The sequence below is a fragment of the Pinus tabuliformis genome, chromosome 9 (assembly GCF_031772625.1).
Source record: "Pinus tabuliformis cultivar Carrire ecotype Pingquan chromosome 9, CPIR1, whole genome shotgun sequence".
NCBI lineage: Eukaryota > Viridiplantae > Streptophyta > Pinopsida > Pinales > Pinaceae > Pinus > Pinus tabuliformis.
In genome coordinates this window covers 1,446,311,053-1,446,329,144 of record NC_142307.1, presented here as the reverse complement: position 1 = coordinate 1,446,329,144, position 18,092 = coordinate 1,446,311,053, and the positions used below count along the sequence as shown (strand labels likewise).

General features: G+C 42.5%; 1 pseudogene; it reads right to left on the bottom strand.

The window, feature by feature from the left end:
• The window catches only part of LOC149154006 (protein CLAVATA3 INSENSITIVE RECEPTOR KINASE 1-like), a 37,641-nt pseudogene extending 21,530 nt beyond the window's left edge, over positions 1 to 16,111 (bottom strand).
• Between the last annotated feature and the right edge of the window lie 1,981 nt (positions 16,112 to 18,092).

The following is an 18,092-nucleotide window of genomic DNA, read 5'->3' as shown; positions in this document are numbered from 1 at the left end:
CGACCTGACTGTCATGTGCCTCCCAAATAACCTTGGCATGCTCGCTTGAAGGAACACAAAGGCATCCTAGGTGGTAGGACAGTGTGCCCTAGAGGTGAAAATCTATAAGTTTCTTTCCTTCGAGGAGCATCTGATATGTGTTGTTGAATTCTGGATTGCTCTTGTAAATATGTGGCCATCCTGAAGTCTCGTGTCCACAAGAGTCGAGCACAGTGGTTAGTGGCATAACCGGTGGTTGGCTGATATAGTCTGCAACATTATTGGTGCTTCCCTTCTTATACTTGATATTAAAATGGAACTATTGCAGATATGTGGACCATTTCTAATGGTGATTATTTTGCAACTTTCCTTGTGTCTGTATGAACTGCAGGGGTTGGTGGTCTGTGTGGATGACCATTTCCTTCCCCAGAATGTAATGCTTCCATTGTTGGTAGGCCTGCACAATGGAATACATCTCTTTGTCATAGGCGGTATATTTTCGGACTGTGTTTAAAAGTGTCTCACTGTAATATGCCAATTGATGCCCTTGCTGAGTAAGAAATACCTTGATAGCATAGTCGGAGGCATCTATCTCAATCTCACATTAGGGGAATTTTGAGGTCTAAAATGGGCCTTATAAGAAAAATGTACAACCAAAATAAACTTTATAAGAACCAATAGGATTCAAGATGATGATGTCAACCATGAGGGATGATTCACCATTTTTGAAGTAAAAAAGTAAAAAGATTAAAAAATAATAAAATAATAAAATTTGATAATGTAATCTAACCTTATTTTATAATTTCCTTAGGAGGCCCATTTTAGACCTAAAAATTTCCCTAATGCAAGTCTAGTAATGTGAGCACTGGTGCAGAGCAGAGGCGATGCGTCAACTCAAAAATTCATTCTATTCGGATGCAGAGTAGAAGAACTTTTCTTTCGCTCCGCCCTTGGTGACTTGACTTAGAGGCAAAGTGATATGAGAGAAACTCAACAAGAACCTACAGTAGAAATTGGAAAGACCCTAAAATCTACATAGCTCTGTTAGAGTGGTTGGGGCTGGTCAATATCGAATAACTTGTACTTTGGTTGGGTCCACATGCACACCTTGCTCATCAATGATGTACCCAAGATATTGAACATGGGTCATACCAAAAGTTCATTTCTCTGGATTTTCACACAACTTGTGTTGTCGCAGGGTTTGGAGGACATGTCGAATATGGTGTAGGTGTTCTTCCCAACTCTGGCTAAAGATCAGGGTTTCGTCCAAATACACTACCATGAATGAGTTGGTGAAGGGACACAAGATGTCGTCCATCAGCCTCATAAAGGTTTTGGGGGCATTCGTCAACTCGAAAAGCATGACCAACCCTTTGAAAAGTCACTCCTTGTATTTGAAGGAAGTATTCTACACATCAGAGGGTTCGATTGGCACTTGGTGAAAACTAGACTTCAAATCGATCTTGTTGAAATATTTTTCCCCTTGAGCTGGTCCAGAAGGTCATCAATCCATGGGATTGGATACCTATTCCGGACAGTGATCTTATTTAGTGCTTGATAGTCAATACAAAGTCTCAAGGTGTTGTTTTTCTTTTGTACCAACAAGATAGGGCTTCCATAGGGTGATGAACTTGGCCTGATGTGCCCTTTCTGCAACAACTCCTAAATCTTCCTCTTAATTTCATCATTCTCTAGAAGAGAGTATCGATAGATTAGTTTATTGGGTAGTGACGCACCTGGGGTGAGATTGATGGAGTGCTTAACCTGACAGTGTTGGGGTACCCCTGTTGATGAGGTGAAGATGTACCTGTACTCCTCCATGACCTTGTCCATCTATTGCTGCCGTGCAAAGAAACCCTGTCTAGAGGTTGTGGATTTGGCCACAATCTTCTTCTTTCCCTGAGGGTGAATCATAAAGAAGACAAATTTCCCAGTATGGGAAATGATATTACTACATTTCTTCGTAGAGATCAAAGAGATGGCAGTAGACGATGCTACCTCTGGTATCCTGTATAACTATTTCTGAAAGAAACAATAATAGTGCGATGCCTAGACTCATACACAACATGATGCTTCCACAAGTATGGTTGGCCTAATAATACATCAAAAAATTCAAGAGGAGAAACAACACACAATACCTCATGTGTGAAGTGCTTGATTTTGTGGGTAAGATGACACTACTGGCTGACGCAGAGATCTTGTCCTTGGTGAAGCCACCTGATGGTGTACGATTGAGGGTATGGTGTGGTAGGTAGTCCCAACTACTTCACGAACTCTATTGAAATGAGGTTCTTTTGGCTTCCATTGTCGACCATGAAATGCAGTGGAGAACCCTTCACCCACATCTATGAGTGGAAGAGTCACTCCCCCTCCTATGAATCTTTGAGCTTAATCTTCTGGATCTTGGTGGTGGTAATAGTGGCACTAGGATCCGTGCCATTAATATGCTTCCCTTTGTCATTCCCCTTGTTGGGTTCTGACTTAGAGTCGGAACATGCATCTGATTTAGAAACCTTCAACTCGGCCACTAGTGACTACTTGGATCGACAATCATTTGTGTTGTGACTCTTATGGAACTCACTCCATTTCCCTATGTCCTTCTTTGTCTTCATGGTGTTGTTATTTGCTTGTGACTTCAACGGGTTTTCCTGGGTTACCCTGCCTTAGAATTTTTTCTTTGTTCTATGGTTTGGGGGCACCTTTCTGTTGTAGCGGTTACAACCACCCTCCAAAATTTTTCCTTAGCTTTGTTTTGGAGCCTCCCTACCAACCTTTCACAACACATTGTCTTGCTTTGTTAAGTACACAAGCTTAAGTGTTTTTATTGCATAAAGACAACTTGTTGCTCGAATCTTGATGCATTCCCCTCATAGGCTGATCACTTTGATTTGGTCTAGCTGTAGGCTGAGCAACTCCCCCAATAAATTGCACAATTCTGGAGGGAAACCAGCCTTCCCTCCAAAAATTGTGCAATTCTGTCTGGCAGCCTACTGGGCTCTAGAATTGCACAATCTTTCCAGTCAGGCTTCTAAAAGAAAACTGCGCAATCCTTCCCAGCAGGCCTACTCAGCCTAGGAATTGTGCAATCCTAGGAAACAATTAGCTGCTCTGCCCATAAATTGCATAAATCTCCTGGGCAGCCAGCCCAGCTCCCATCCAGAAATGCGCATTTTCTCCCAGTAGTTGAGTAGCCTCATGCATGAGCAGTTGGGTTGACCAGTTCCACCCAGGACCAAGGAAACTCGACTTGCATGTATGGCTTTCTTTTTCCCAGAATAGAAAAAGGCAACATGCAAAAGCATCCCATGTTTGAGGGAGCTATTTTTAGCAACCAGAGGTTACATCCAAAGTTCGTTTTAGAAACTTTCCTCCAAGTGTTGTTTTTTCCTAGATTTGTGGCATGCGCCTCATGAGCTCAAACTTATTTCTTCAACACATCAAAGCTCATTCTTTCACATTGATCTTGTATCTCTGACATCGCACAGCAAATCCAAGACCCTTTGACACATCTGACTCAACTATTCATGGGTAAGTGGTCTCAACTTGTTTTTTTCAGCATTTCTGTTGCTTTTTGTGTTTTCACTTATGTGAGTGTTGTTTTCTTGATTTCTTTCAATGCTTGTTTTCATTTACATGTATACTAGATTGTACTAGCACCATTTTAGTTTTCGTTTCTATCTCACTGTTGTTGCATGAATGAAATTGTTTTGCACGAACGGTCGTTGATTCAGCAACTCACTTCACCCACATGCATGTTGATCTTTTTACTGAATCTTTCATTCAATGTTTGCATGCACATTCAATCACTTCTTCTTTCACTTAGTGTCGCCATGCATTCACTTTTAGATTTGCTTTTAGTTTCTCGTCGACGGGTCTGGGTAGCCTTGGCCCGGACTCTGCCTCACCCAGACAACATTGCGCAATCTGGAGAAGGAAGGCTCTATCTTCCTCTCCAGAAATGTGCATTTCTGTCCAGAAACTTCCCTCCAGGACTGTTTTACGCATTTCTGAGGGACAGTGATTATTAGCCTAGAAAATTGCGCAATGCAGTCCCTGAGCCTACAGTCATTGTGAGCTGGAATTGTGTATTGTGCAATCCCATCAGTCAACAGTCAGCCTAGATTGCACATTGCACAAATATAGCAACCAGTATTGCCTCCTAGACAGCACATACTTCCTTTTGCGCAATTCTGGCAGCCAGTCACCCAGCCTCCCAGAAGAAATTTTGCACTCTTTGCCTATCATTCCCTAGGTATGTGTTAATTCATTCCCCGAATTTGCTTTGGTTTTCACTGACAGATTTCTTGCCATACATGTTGCTTTGTCTCCAGATCTTTCAGGTGTTCATCCGCCTCTTAGCAATATAAGATCAATGGCCTCAAAGAGAGAAAGATCAAAGGGCACTTACGGAAGTGCAATTGGAGCAAGAGTTGAGCAGGTGTCCGCATGTCTGCCAATCTATGAAGATACCAAGTTGTTTCTAGACAAGGACATCAAGCTAAAATGGCAAGAGGTCAATGAAGAATTTTCCGGCACTTTTGGGGAAGACCTCTCAGATCGTCATGTGTATGTGAACATTCACAAGTATGGCTTGTACCAGATTGCATGCAGATACCCCACGTTCTCATGCGCGGATATGATACACTAGATCGTCTCACACATTGATCCCAAGACGATGACTTTGAGTAGTGTCAGCGGAATGAAGCTTGCCACCTTCTGGGCAAAGGATTATGATGAGATGTATTAGATGTCAAAGCCTGTGACTATCATGGAGACTCCTTTCAGCTTACCCAACAACAGTGCCAACTCTAGAGACATTCTGAAGAATTGGGTAAAGGAGTCGATTAGATTCAAGATGAAACCCAACCAGATCTATAAGAATAAAGATACTACAGAAGACATATCAATACTTGGTCATATTTTCATGTTGACTATGTGGCCAAGAAAGTGCGGAAACCTTCCCACAAATTTGGGTGATCACGCTGGATCAACTGGCCAGAGAGGGTAAACCATGTAATTGGTCTGGCATGTTGGCTCATCAGCTGAAGGAACAGATAAAGAAGGCTCGACAGTCACCAGGAGGTATGCAACCAGAGATCTACATGTTTTCCTACATCTTAGATGCAATCTGTGGCCGATAGGAGTTCCCGAGCTTGGAGTGGGCATGGTCAATGATGGAGACTACTATGAACACATATTGCAAGTTGTTGTCTGAATGCAGCTTCAGAGGAGTAAGAACATGGTTGTACGATCATCTTTTCACCCTATTTTACAAGATGATATTCAAACAAGATCCACCCTACATGTCGAAGGAAGAAATGGAGGCACTCATAGACATTGCTGATTGATATGCCTCACCGTCCGGCACCTTCATATGAATGTTCAGCGTGGAGAAGCCTCCACATGTTCTACCAAAGTTTTCCTTGGACATATTCATCATGCCAGAAGTAGCATATCACATCTCGGTAGGATTGACAACTAGACTGCACCGGAAGAAGAAGGCACCTTGGCCTGCTCTTCCATTACAGATTGGGTTATACGAGATTCAGAGTTTCAAGCAAGAAGATGTCGAAGCAGAATTGATGAAGAAGTATCCATTGGACCTCTGAAGTTACAATCCATATGACCCACATTGTATTGTGAAAGATCACTGCAAAAGAGTACAATTCAACTGGATCCATGGGGAATGTCATTAGGCGAAGGAGGACTCATGGAGATACTATTACAACTCCTCCAGAGTCAATGAACCGGTCGGCTTCGTTGTGGAGTGGTTAGTGAAGAAACGTGAAGCACCATCCTGGAGAGCACCAACGTTAGCAGCAGTAACTACATAGGTAAGCATACCAGTGCGTGACAAGGGCAAGAGGAAGATTGTCGATCACATGGAGGAAGAGTAAAGCTTCAAGTTTTGAGCAGATCCATTGGTAGAGAAAGCACTTATGGATATAGAGGCGAAGAGGCAACAACGCGACAAGTGAATCAGGTAAAGGTAGAGGGAGAAGGGAAGAATGGAGGAAGCAGAGAAGGAGTTTCATGAGTTGAAGAAGAAACTCTGGAAGGAACAAGAGCTGCACAAACAGGAGAGGGAAGCGCATCAGCAACAGGTACAACAAGGGGTGCAACATGTGCAAATAGATTAAACAATGCTCGTATAGGTAGTGGATTCATCAGAACAACTGGCATTAGGAAAACAGGGTGAACCATCGCAGGAGCAGGACTTCGCTCATGAGATAGAACAAGCACTTCAATATCTGGATATGGATATGGAGCAACGGGAATTGGAAAAGGACATTGACCGTATGCCTCACCACCAAGAGGTTGACTTACTTACTTCACCGCATCCAGATGATGAGCAAGTCTCAAGTGATCGAGAAGGTACTGAGATCCTCAAAGATTAGCCGAAAGAAGAGTTGCAAAACATCTCATTCGATGAGTCTCAACATAGAGTTGTGTAGTCTTGTAGGATGTCAACTCCGGATGATCATACATCTCCTGCACAAGTTTAGGAACGAGTGATTGTATTTGACATGCGGAAACATCCAGCAACCTTGGCTGATGCAACTAGAGTGTATGTTGAAGCCATTAGCTCAAGTGTTCACTTTATAATAGTTGAGAATGAGTGAATGGCTAAGGAACTACAGACGACCAAGCAAGGAGGAGAGTGGGTGACAACGTCCACCCAAGATGAACTAAAGAAGGTAATACTAGATGAAGTATTTTCCCTTGACACAATTATGCGAGCATTGTACTCCAATTTTGGCACTGTGCATAAGGCAGTCATCCATCTCAACGGATGGCAGCAACGATGTGCTAGAAGAGAACGTATCTTGAAGAACTTGCATGCTTTCGTTGATTACATGCAAGCATGGAAGATGAGATACAATGGAGCCCCACTTCACTTTCCTAAGATGATGAAGGCCAGTGTAGTTGAGCTAAAGGCACATATCTGGAGTCAGATCAGGAACTATGAAGAGCTCCTGCAGCTCATCGCTAATATATAATATTCCCATGCATGTGTGTTTAAGAGTATGGATGTTGTGGTGCGAGCACATGCGATCCCATCTATTGGGACACTCACCTAGGTGAAGACAAAGGCACAGGTCTGACTAGAGCTTGACTCGTACTTCGACGAGTTGATGCGCATTGCTACCAACCTAGAGTTGCCCATCAATGTAGACATCATGCACAAGTATGTTGTTGGTCCATACACATTGAAGACAATGATGCACATGCTCACAGACGAGTTGGACAGAGGAGCCCGAGCAGTGTACCCATATGCTATGGAGGCAAGAGTCAGGTTCCAGAAAGATGTCACCTTGGAGCACATGGACACCATCGAGGACTACCAATCTTGGCATCAGTATGTTATTGTTGATCATCGCGAGAATGTTGAGGAGTTGGACTTCCATGGTTGTCTAAGTCAGAGTGATGTCTAGCATGGCTTTCTCAAGCCATTTTGTCTCACATGGGTACATGTACATTGTATGTAACGTGATGTCAGGTGTAAGTCAAGTGTTGATAGTTGGATGTAATAGTCATAGAGTAGATAAAGAGTCATGAGGGTAGTTGAACTATCACAAAGGCGAATGTCAAGGGTCACCCCACCGTTTGCTATAAATAGTCCCTCACAACTCATTGTATAGGCTTTTGGTCAGCCAAGCTTCCGATAAGACTATATTGGAGAGATATTGGACAGTATTGTAATGAGACTTTGCTTCTCCATTGCGCAAAGCTAGTACATCTCTTTGGAGGAGTAGGCGGTTGTGGCTGTAACATTCCTCTATCAAGACTAGTGGTTGGACATGGATGTATTGTATGACTGGAACTTACACTTCTTAATATAACAAGAGCTAGCATTTTTCATGCATATGTTGTATTGTATTCTATGTTATCTGGTTTACTCTAAATGATATATGTATTGGTTTGCTTATGCATGCATTTATAGTTATTTGTGTATGTATGTATGAATCTTTTTGAAATGTGATGTTGGTTTAACCATCACTTTGGATTGCTTGCTAATTTTCCTTCCATGTTGTGATGTATCTTTTTTCGTGTGTTCCCTTCTTAACGACGTGCTATCATAGGTTTCCAAGGGGTGCACTCATCTCAACCCCCATGTGTTAGAACCTCTCATGCACCTTCCTTGGCTCACTGCAGCTGTCACACCCTTGCTACGAATAGAGTTATCTTACTTGCCTCTGTGCGAAATCGCGGTCAATTTATTACCATACAACCCACTGTTGGGACTCCTATACCAAACGGTCTGAGGTCTAATTGGGACTTCTTACCGGGGAGATCCCCTGGCATGTTGGTAGGTCCAACACCGTCAACACTTTCCCTTACTTTAGATTCGCAGATCCCAGAGAGCACTAACATCAACAACAGTAACAACAGAGGCAAGCATACCAGTGCACGACAAGGGCAAGAGGAAGATTATCGATCACATGGAGGAAGAGAAAAGCAGCAAGTTCTGAGCATATCCATTGGTAGAGAAAGCAGCTATGGCTATAGAGGCGAAGAGGCAACAACACGACAAGTGAATCGGGCAAAGGTAGAGGAAGAAGGGAAGAATGGAGGAAGCAGAGAAGGAGTTGCATGAGTTGAAGGAGAAACTATGGATGGAACAAGAGCTATGCAAACGGGAGAGGGAAGTGCATCAACAATAGGTACAATAGGGGGTGCAACATGTGCAAATAGATGAAACAATGCCCGTACAAGCAGTGGATTCATCAGAACAGTTGGCATCAAGAAAACAAGGTGAACCATCGCAAGAGCAGGACTTCGATCATGAGATAGAACAAGCACTTCAATAGTTGGATACAGATATGGAGAAATGAGAATTGGAAAAGGACATCGACCTTATGCCTCACCACCAAGAGTTTGACTTACCTACTTTACTACATCCAGATGATGAGCAAGTCTCAAGTGACTGAGGAGGCACTGAGATCCTCAGAGATCGGCCAAAAGAAGAGTTTCACAACGTCTCATTCGACAAGGCTCAACATAGAGGTGTTCAGTCTCATAGGGTTTCGACTCTGGATGATCATACATCTCCTGCGTAGGTTGAGGAACGAGTGATCATATCTAACATGCGGAAACATCCAACAGCCTTGGCCGATGCAACTAGAGTGTATGCCGAAGCCACTAGCTCAAGTTTTCGCTTTCTGATAGCTAAGAATGAGCAAATAGCTAAGGAACTATAGACAACCAAGCAGGGAGGAGAGTGGGTGACAACGTCTGCCTGAGCTGAACTAAAGAAGGCAATACTAGATGAAGTATTGTCCCTTGACACAATTATGTGAGCGTTGTACTCCAAGTTTGGCACAGTGCATAAGGCAATCGTCCATCTAAATGGATGGCAGCAGCGATGTGCTAGAAGAGAACGTAACTTAATGAACTTGCATGCTGTCGTTGATTACATGCAAGCATGGAAGATGAGATACAAGGGAGCCTCGCTTCACTTGCCTAAGATGATGAAGGCCAGTGCGGTCGAGTTGAAGGCATGTATCCAGAGTCAGATTGGGAACTATGAAGAGATCTCGTAGCTCCTCACTAATATATAAGCTTCTCATGCATGTGTGTTCAAGAGTATGGATGTTGTGGTGCATGCACATGCGATCCTATCTATTGGGACAATCACCCAAGCGAAGACAAAGGCACATGTCCGACTAGAGCTTGACTCGCACTTCGACGTGTTGATGTGCATTGCAAACAACCCAGAGTTACCCATTAGTGCAGACATCATGCACAAGTATGTTGTTGGTCCAAACACATTGAAGACAATGATGCACATTCTCACAGATGAGTTGGACAAAGGAGCCCGAGCCGTGTACCCGGATGCTATGGAGGCAAGAGTCAGGTTCCAGAAAGATGTCACCTTGGAGCACACAGACACCATCAAGGACTATTGATCTTGGCATCAGTGTGTTACTGTTTATCATTGTGAGGATGTTGAGGAGTTGGACTTCCATGGTTTTCTAAGTCAAAGTGATGTCTAGCATGGCTTGCTCAAGCCATTTTGTCTCACATGCATACATGTGCATTGTAATGTAACATGATGTGAGGTGTAATTCAAGTGTCGATAGTTGGATGTAACATTCATAGAGTAGATGAAGAGTCATGAGGGTAGTTGAACTGTCACAAAGGGGAATGTCAAGGGTCACCCCACCCTTTGCTATAAATAGTCCCTCATAACTCATTGTATAGGCTTTTCGTCAACCAAGCCTCCGATAAGACTATCTTGGAGAGATCTTGGATAGTATTCTAATGAGACTTGGCTTCTCCACTGTGTAGAGCTAGTACATCTCTTTGGAGGAGCATGTGGTTGTGGTTGTAATGTTCTGCTATCGGGGCTAGTGGTTGGACATGGATGCATTGTATGACTGGAACTTACACTTCTTAATATAACAGGAGCTAGCACGTTTCATGCATATGTTGTATTGTATTCTATGTTATCTGGTTTACTCTAAATGATATATGTATTGGTTTTCTTATGCATGCATGTATAGCTATCTGTGTATGTATGTATGAATCTTTCTTAAATGTGTTGTTGGTTTAACCATCACTTTGGATTGCTTGCTAACTTGCCTTCCATGTTGTGATGTATCTTTGCTCGTGTGTTCCCTTCTTAACTGCGTGCTATCACAGGTTTCCAAGGGGTGCACTCATCTCAACCCCCGTGTGTTAGAACCTCTCATGCACCTTCCTTGGCTCACTGCAGCTGTCACACCCTTGCTACCAACAGAGTTATCTTACTTGCCTCTGTGCGAAATCACGGTCAAGGCATTACCATATGACCCATTGTTGGGACTCCTACACCAAACAGTTTGAGGTCTAATTGGGACTTCTTACTGGGGAGATCCCCTGGCATGTTGGCAGGTCCAGCACCATCAACACTTTCCCTTACTTCATATTCGCAGATCTGAAGTCTCGCTTCTACTATTTAAATTTCTGCTTGATCTTGACAGTGTATCTGTTATCACTCCCATGGTCTAGCCTCCTGTGTCACTCAACAGATTCCTGTTGCTTGTACCTTTACTGCTTGAATCATTCATCCTTTAAAGCTGGGAGTGGGAAACTATCAGTTTCATGCCGCAGTACAGAAGTAGAGGACCCCGGTGTGGTACTTCATCTTCTCTCTGTATGGGACACCATGTTGGATAGTCAAGTCCTTCCGGGCTTCCAAGTCATTGTTTACTTATTCCACCATAGACCCTATTTTCATGTCAAAAGGGACCTTTTTGGGTCGGTCCATGTTGAGTTTGAATGCTCCATCTCCTTTCCTAAATGCCATAGCTTTCGACCCATCACACCTTTAAACTTTTGCACTACCTAGTTGCAAAGCTATCACATTGGGACTTTCCAGTAAAAAGTCTTGACAGGATGGGGCCTTCCGATCCATTTTAGCCCCTTTTGCTTCATGTGACCAAGGCCCATGATCAAGTGCTTATTCCTTAGGCGTTAGGGCCTTTGAAATACCCTCTCGGGTTCCTTTTCCTTTGCTACATAAATTCCCTCATATCTGCGGCTTATTACACTCACCTTTAGTATCTCCCCTTGACACTTGCGATTGATGATCTGCGAGATTGGGCCCATCCGGGATATGACAATTAGAGTATAGAAGAGGGCATTCCTACCATATTAATAGAGCCTACCAATTGTCCAGACATGAGACTTCAAGAAAGAAGGATGCATAAAATATCACATTCGGGAGGGGTCTCGCCTATCACAATCCTAGGTCGGGAGGGACTTTGGTGCCGGAGGGACCCAGCTTTGTGCGATCACCGATCTGCGGGATTGGCCCTTTAGTGCTTAGCCCTTGTTTTTTCAGCCCTCAATGTGATTGTGGGCCAACCCCCTTCTCAGAGCCCCTTTATCGCATGATCACAATTAAGGGTTTCACTACAGAATGATGCCTTGTCTCGTCAATTGCCGATTTGCGATGGGTGATGTCATCACTACCACATGTCACCTTGTGAGTGGTGACACGTGTCACCTAGAAATGCCCCCATGGGACCCCTGAAAATGCTAGATCATCATGCCACATGTCCTTTGTACGACCACGTCATCTCCGTACTACCACGTCATGATGATGTTAGTTGCTATGTGGATTCATCAGGACCAATGGTATTCTGCCACATGGCCCCCTGGAGGAGAGATAAAAGGGCCTACCTTCCCTTGGTTTTTCGCTGCAATCCTTTGTTAACTAGTTTTCGGACCCTCCCGACGACTTTACACTATATCGAGACTTTTCCACTTCGTAATCTTTTAACCCCAGACCCATCCAGAATCATTGATTGTTGATATTACAGGAAGTTTGACATGCAGGACCTCCAATCATCGATAGACTGTGCCCGAGGACCCTCTGATCACCAATATGCCTTACCTTGGACCTGTTGATAACCGATGAGCCAATATGTTGTGCCTTGGACTCGCTGATTTGCGATTTTCGATATCTACGATTAGTCTATCAGAGATTTTTCTGTTTTCCCCTATTGTTACTTCAGAAAATCCCCAATTATGATTTTCGATGCGCTTGACCCTTATCCATTTTTTCTTTTGTTTTCTGGCTTTCAAAGGGTGTCTTCAATCTTCTCTAACCTCTGATCTAGGAGTCCATTTTTTGACTTCCACCTATCGTTGGAAATCTTATTTCAAGCACTGTCCATTGGAGAGGATCTAATTTAGCTTTGAGAGCCTTTATGTCTCGGAAGATGGCTGCAAAATTCTTTGTTCTTTGGTACTCTTTGTACAACTAGAACTTTGTTTTCAAAAGGTGACAAAATTGGCTCCGTTTGGGGACAGTGCCTTGCTAGCAAGGTGCTGAGAACCTGCAAACTATGAACTTCTCCTTTGGGCATGGAGTCTTTTCTAAGCAAACAATAGTTTTTTGAAAGTGGATTTTTCAAAAGAAACTGGAAATTTCATATAATAATTACAATGCACACACCGATATTTACAATGAGTGCAAGATAGGTACCTCTAGTTTTGGAAATAGAGTTTGAGGGACTGACCATTTACCGGTAGTTCCAAAGATTCACCATCCAAATTTTCAAGTAGGTACGCGTTATTTCCCCTCTCTTCTACAAGCTTGAAAGGGCCAAACGATAGTGGATCAAATTTTGCATGTTTTCCCTTTTCTTCTCGTCGGACGTCCCATTGGAGAACTAAATCTCCTGGTTGAAGAGGTTGATCCTTAGCCTTCTTGTCAAATAGGGATTTCATCTTTTGTTGGTAGTTTGACAATTTGGTCCCCACCTATTCTCTATTTTCATGAAGTTTGAACAGCTGATTTATCGTTCGTGTCAAGGCACTTGGCTTTTCTTCAGCTTCCTGTAATAATTTTGCTACTGGCATCTCTAATTGGATTGGGAAGACTATAGCCTTACCATGCACTAGATTGAAAGGTGCTTTTCCAGTGGATCGTTTAGGAGTTACTCGTTTAGCCCATAGGGAAAACTTAAGTTGGGAGTCCCAGTTCCTCTGATTCTTAGTGATGGGCTTCTTCAACACCCTCACCATAGTTTTGTTTAAGGACTCAACCAAACCATTACCTTGAGGATAGTAGGTAGTGGGGTTCCCGATGATGATATCGAATTTATGGCAGAAGCTGATTACTTTGGCAGATTTGAAGACCTGAGCATTGTGAGTGATAATTTTGATAGGAAAACGAAAGTGATATAATATGTTCTCCTCCATAAACTTAATTACCACTGAGTCTGTAGCGTTTCTGGCTGGGATGGCCTCTACCCACTTGGTGAAATAATCCATGGCCATTAATATCCACTTGTGTTGGCCACTAGATGACGGGTTTATTTCTCCTATGAAGTCCAGTCCCCACTGTCTGAAAGGTTCTTCCATGTGCACTAGAATCAGGGGGAGATGAGAAAGTTTTTGCCTCTCAACAAACATTTGGCACTTTTGGCATGACCTGTCCTGGGAATGAAGATTTCCAAACAGTATAGGCCAATAGAATCCTACCTTGAGGATTTTATGTGCTATGGTCTTCAAGTTGTAATGACCTCCACAAACTCCTCCATGAAATTCCTCAATCACTTTATGGGTTTCGCCCTCTACCAAACATAACAACAAAACTCCCACCAGGTCCTTCCAGTAGAGTTAACCATTGGATATGATATACTGTTGCACTTGCAATCTCAAAGTTCAGTATTTGGATTTATCCAGCCCCATTCGGCACCTAAGGAATAAGAGATAATGGATGATATTCTTATGCCGGGGTGATCCCTCATATTTAGCATAGATCTTCTGCTCGGATGTTTTAATCCCATTCTAATGAACCTCTGGTCTGCCTTCCTCTGTTATCGGGTTTATCACTAAATATTGGCAATTAGATTCTGATAAAACCTTGGCCAACCCCTGGCATTTTATGAGCTTAATAGGATTGATGTCTAACTCATATTCTTGTATCTTTGCTATCCACTTACCCCTTTTTCCTTCGCTGTCTCCTTGCACTAGGATATCCTTGACCATTGTCGTTGGGACAAATTCTTTGATTTCCGATTGTAGCACATACATACAAAATGCCTTCAAAGCCTTGACTAGTGCATAGGCTTGCTTCTCTAAGATGTTATATTTCTGTTCAGTATCTAGTCTGCCTTCCTCTGTTATCAGGTTTATCCCTAAATCTTGGCAATTAGATTCTGATAAAACCTTGGCCAACCCATGCCCTTTTATGAGCTTAGTAGGATTGATGTCTAACTCATATTCTTGTATCTTTGTTATCCACCTACCCCTTTTTCCTTCGCTATCTCCTTACACCAAGATGTCCTTGACCATTGTAGTTGGGACAAATGCTTTGGTTTCCGATTGTAGCACATACATACAAAATGCCTTCAAAGCCTTGACTAGTGCATAGGATTGTTTCTCCAAGATGTTATATTTCTGCTCAGTATCCCTAGAGACTTGGCTGAAGAAGGCGATGGATTTTTCATAACCATATTTATTCTTCTGTAGCAAAACTGCGACAATAGTATGTGGAGAAGCAAAATAAAATATATAGAAATGCACTAAATAGTCGGGGCTGACTAATACCGGGGCTTCAGCTAAATCTTCTTTAATTCTAATGAAAGAATCTCGAGGGGAAGGGCTCCACTTGACTTCATTTTCCTTTTTAAGCATGTCTGTAATACCCTTGACTATTTTTGCATAGTTGGGTATGAACCTCCTCAAGAAATTTTTTCTCCCCAAAAACGCTTGGACCTCTTTCTTATTTCTGGGTAGAGGAATTGACTGATGGATTCAACTCATTTAGGATTGATCTTCAATCCTTCCTACGTTACTATGTGTCCTAGTAGCTTCCCCTCACTCATGGTGAACTGAGATTTCTTGGGATTCAAAGAAAGACCATACCTCCTACATTTCTCAAAGGTGAGCTTCAAGTGGAGGATGTGCTCTTCATCAGTCTTAGAGAAGACTATGATATCGTCCAAATAAACAACCATGAACTTGTCTTGCTGGCCTACAAAAGCTATATCCATAGCTCTCTCAAACATGGCCCCTGCATTAATAAGACTGAAAGGCATGCTAGCATACATTAATGTTCCCCACGAGGTGGTGAAAGCAGTCTTCTTCTGATCATCAGGGTGGGCTACCACTTGGTTGTAACCAGATAACCCATCCATCATGGAAATTATGACTAAGCCGACCACCTTCTGCAATATATAACCCATCTTAGGCAGCGGGCAATTGTCTTTCAATGATGCCCTGTTCAAATTCCGAAAATCTACACATAGCCTTATTTCTCCATTATTTTTTCGGACTAGGACTAAGTTGGTCACCCACTCCGAGTACCTTAAAGGCATTATGATTTTTGCTTGTAGAAGTTTCCTCACTTCTTTTTCAATGGAGGGGAGTAAGAGTGGATTTATCTACCTGAGTTTCTTCTTTTATGGTTTTATTCCACTCTTTAAAGGAATATTATGCTGTATGATGTTAGTATCAAATGATTTTAAATCTCATAAGACTGGGCAAAAACATCCTTGTAGATTTTGAATAGATTTAAGTACCTTTGTTTATATTGCAAGGGGATTACTTTTGATAACTTGATCATCTGGGGTTCATCCTCTGAGATGATATTGTGATCTTCTCCTTGATCGTCCATCTCCAGAGCCATTGGTTTGGAGGTTATGTCATCCTTATTAAAAAGTCTTTCCAGTGGGACTAGTCCGCGAGGAATGGTATTCCCTTTTAGTTGTAGAATTTTGCATCCAACCATTGTGTCTTCTCATGAAGTGGTCTCTTGATCTGCCTCTTTTTCCTCTTCTTGATCGATGGTTGAGTTAGTGAACTCTCCAACGACTTCTATAATTCTTTTCACCTTCTCATCATCCTCGAATACCTGCTAGTTCTTGACAGTATCAGGTATAGAGGGCCAGTATCTAACTTCCACCTCATACCTAGGAGCAGATTTTGAGGGGGCTTGAAACTGCTTGCTGCTACAGCAAGGGAATCAGTCATTATGTTTCCCTCTTTGGGCAGAAATTGGATATTAAAGGCTAAGAAGAAATTATCAATTAGATCCCACACTTCATTCTGGTATGTCCTCAATCTGGGGTGTTTGACCTGGCACTAATTTCTGATATGCCTTACAACTAGCTCAGAGTCTCCATAGACCATTAGGAATTCAATATTCATATTCTTTGTTGCTTTTAGCCCAAGGAGAAATGCTTCATACTTTGCCACGTTTTTGGTTGACTCAAACTCTAGCTTGAATGAGAGGGGTATCAGGTTTCCCTCCGGAGATACCAACAATACTCCTACTCCATTTCCCTCTTTGAAGTTTTCTTCGTCAAAGCATAATTTCCATACTTTGTTTTCGTTTGCATGATGGTGTTCTAACTGCCTTGTTAGGTGTACTGATGTTTCTTCTAAGATGGTCTCATCTTCTTCTAGGAATAGGCAGGAGAGGTCACTTTCTTTTCCATGCACTGGGGAGGTTTTTGAGCCTTTAGCTAGGGTCACAATTTCTACAAATCTAGACTCTCTGTACAACCTCCTTTGTTCAGCTCCAAAAGTGGATATAGTGGCATAAGTTAGATCTAACCTGATAAAGTCCCCCACCTTGGAACCCCAAGATCTAGATAGGAGCATGCCGAATCGAAGGGGAATATCTTCCACTACTATGTCCATTACCATGCTTTTCACAGGGATCTGAGCCAGGTTTACCATTAGATCTTTTATCATTCCTAAGCATTTGACCCTCTTAGAGTCAAAGGAGTATAGATCCTTGTAGGGATTGGTGATTTGCAAGCCAAGATGTTCCATCACTACTAATGGTATGAGGTTGTGTGAGGCTCCAGAGTCCAACATGCAATTATGCAATAAGAGGTCATGGATTACCAGGGTCACATAGAAGGGTGCAATGGAAGGATCTAGTTCTTCCACATGAGGCCCAAAAACGACCATTGGCCTTTCTTATTGAAAGTTTAAACAATCGTGGGTAGGTGAAGAGGTGGATGGATGCATGAATTGAGTGACTTGAGATTTATAAGTAGGCTGCTTTAGCAGTTCAATAAGAGGGACAAGAATATTTGCCTTTCCAAGTTCCTTCTGAAGATTGAACATAGGTTGGCCTTTTTCTATACCTCCTGGCTCTGCTTCTCCTTCCTTACCACTGACAGTTTTTAGAAAAACATGTGCCTTCTTTTCTATGTGTTCCTCGGAACTATTGCTTTCCTTATTTGAGGAGACTTTAATCTTGGACGAGTCAGGATTCATATTAACTTTCTCTTTATCTGGTACTGGGGGAATATCTTGGGGAGAAGTTCCCTCTTGTTGTTCTAGTTCCCTCAACCTCTTTCTTGAATATCTTAGATCATACCTTTGGTGTATCTGTGCTTGCATGAAATCCACAAACTATTTACAATAATAATCTATATCCTCCTCATTTGTTGTTGCTTCTCTATCATGATGGGTCTCCTGGTGAGCCATATTTTCATGTTCTTCTTTAGAGAAATCGGAATACAAGTTTCCCTGCATCTCATGTGTATTCGACGATTGTTCATTGGGATCATCTTCTAAATATAGAGGATGAGGGATCTGATTGAGTTGTTCCTTTCTTTCCCTTGGAAGTATCTACAATGGAGGCCTTCTAT